Source organism: Echinops telfairi, unplaced genomic scaffold (assembly GCF_000313985.2).
Source record: "Echinops telfairi isolate 266 unplaced genomic scaffold, ASM31398v2 ScPeMD7_6273;HRSCAF=7185, whole genome shotgun sequence".
Taxonomy (NCBI): domain Eukaryota; kingdom Metazoa; phylum Chordata; class Mammalia; order Afrosoricida; family Tenrecidae; genus Echinops; species Echinops telfairi.
This window is the reverse complement of record NW_022110173.1, coordinates 5,081,822-5,084,667: the sequence shown is the minus strand read 5'-3', so window position 1 is coordinate 5,084,667 and position 2,846 is coordinate 5,081,822.

Sequence of the window (2,846 nt, the reverse complement as noted above, 5' to 3'; positions counted from 1 at the left end):
TAGGGGGGCCCACAGTGTGGCCACCAAGTGAGAAAACAACAAATAGCGCTTCCGCCCCTGGCAGAAGAGAACAGTGCCCCTGATAAAGCATGCCAACGCACGGCCACCGAGTCGAGAGCGACTCCTGGCTCCCGGCTCGGTCAGGGTAGAACTGCCCCGGTGGGTTCTGAGACTCATTCTTTGGGGGAGTGAAAGCCCCATCCTGCGGCGCGCCTGGTGGTTTCACACGCAGACCTTGCAGCTAGCCGCCCTACACATAACCCACGATGCCAGCACAGCGTCGAGAACCAAACACACTTGATTGTCATTGGCTCTGCAATATTCACATCACTTGACAGCTAGCCACAAGTCTAAAACCCTCTGAAAGCGGTCCCAGTGTAGGGCTATAAAGACACATTTGTGCACCGGCGGTACGTGCAGGCTCTCCACTGCACAGACAGAAACAGGCATGTGGCCTTCCTACCACTGGAAGGCTGACTGCAAAGGAGGTTGGGCTAGATTTGATGTCAATCTGGGGTCTGGGCACATTCTCGGGGTCCCACAAGAGGTCCGTGATTCTGTTCACATCCGTTTGGGAGGAGAGTCAATCCCGGTAGCCATCAATGTTCGGCCCTTTGGCAAGAATCCAACCAGCAGAGTGTTCTAGGTCTTTAAAAGTGACTTTTTGTTATGTCATCCGAACAAACCAACTTCATCTGGAAGAAAACTGTTTTACGTGGAGAAAATTTGGCAGGGTGTAGGTAGTCATGATCTGTGACTTTAGCTTTCGATCTGTTTCTCAACTCTTATTTTCATTCTTTTATTTCAAAAGAGGAAAATAAAGCAGTGTTATCAAAGTCCCTGTACTTGGAATTGCGGGCATTTCCAAATTAAAAGCACATCGCGTTTGGCTTAGTTCCTTTTTGTTTTGCTTTTCAATGTCGAGCGTGGCTCGGTTATGCAAATGATTAATCAGGCTGCACTCATAAACGTCTGGATTTTGTCCCTGGTAGAATTTGCATTGAAGCACTTTTTTAGCAAAAGGTTGCACTAGACGTTCTAGTGCGCAAAACTGCCAAACGGTTGAAAAATACTTGCTCCATCCCCACTTGGCCGACAACCAGTTCTCTTTTGTCCAGTTGAAGTTCCTTAGCATGCTGTTTGCAAGAGGCTCACCTTTCCTGGTCTTAACTGCGTTGAAAGAGTAAAAGATGCCTGATCCACGGACCACGGCCTCTAGAGTTGAGGACTACACCTGGACTTCCACCATCTGTCTGTTCCTCAAGCACCAGACAGCCAAGGACACGTTCACAAAGCAGGTTATCTGATTACAGTTGAAGTGAGTCGCAAAACAAAACACCCTTCCACAGCCTCTTATAAATATCACACCACACACACACATACACCTTCAGCTCCCAAAGTAAGTATGGAAACTGGTCATGAAGGTATCGATCAAAATTAGTACTAAAGACACATTTCATAAGAACTCTACCAGATGAACAGTTCTGATCATTTTACCCAGCCAGTTGTGCAGCCCACATTGGCCTGTGCTACTTGTTGTATGTGGAGTACTGTAAATCTTGGGCCCACTGTACATTTTCAAGGGCTTTATAAAACAGTGGATTTAATCGTACTTGGCCTGCTGCTTATGGCTCATGATGTCTCTGTCACTAGATGCTGTCGTGGTGTGTAAGAACACAGTGGGTCACACAGTGCTTTGGGTTTCCTCTCAGCATCTTTCTACCCATTACCCTGTGAGGAAGCCTTTCCAAAGCACCTTGTATCTACCGGTGGTTCTCCACCGCCTCGTGCTGCAACCCCTTCATGTGGTGGGGACCCCCAACCATACCATTATTTTTGTTGCTACTTCATAACTATAATTTTGATACTGTTGTGAATCAGGTGACCCCAGTGAAAGGGTTGTTTGACACCCCCCCAAAGGGGTCATGACCCACAGGTTGAGAATCGCTGGTACCATATTCTTCCAGGCTGGCTCAGAAAATATTTAAATGTTAGTTCATTTGAATTGCATTTGCTGCACCAGTATGGAATCTTGTCATACCATTTATGGTGGCAGTAGACTCCACAGCCTATAACAAATCTGGGTCTTGGATAATAGACCACTGCACCATTCTTGGTGCTGAAACCAATGTTTCTCTATTATGTATACACCAGCCTTTTTACACCTGGCTTTCACGGTTCACGGATCCCTCTAGGACAAGATAGAACCGTCCCGTGAGTTTCTAACAGTATCATTCATTATGAGAGTGGAGAGCCCCACCTTTCTCAGGGTGGTTTCAAACTACCAGCCGTGCAGTTAGCAGTCTAGTTCGTAACCACTATGCCACAAGTCAGACATGACTTGATATCAGTGAATTTAGGGTATCACTGTTCACTCCTCAGGTGTTGCAGAAAAATCTCCCTCTTTTCAAACCGTGGTAAGTGTGGGAAAAGATGCCTCCAATATCTTCTCCTTTGTGCTAAACTCGCTGCCTTATTTTTACAGCCCACATCTTACATGAAGCTACGAATTAAAAGGCTGTCTTATTTTGCTTTCAAAGAAATTTTGTAGAGGTTTTTCAGTACAGTGAATCTTATTATATCTGTTCAATTCTGCAAAACTTAAGTAAATAAATTTATTATGAAAAACAGTAATTCTAAAGCATAGATGAGAAATTTAGGGCATCACTGAGTTAAAATTAATGGGGGTGAAACAACTGGATCAAATAACAAGAATGTTGACACAATATGAGGAATGTAAATGAAGACCATCAGAACAATGTGTGTCGCAATTGCTAAATGAAAGCACATTTTGATGTGTAAAAATATTTGAAGCTGTAATGGACAAAAGACTTTCACATTTGATT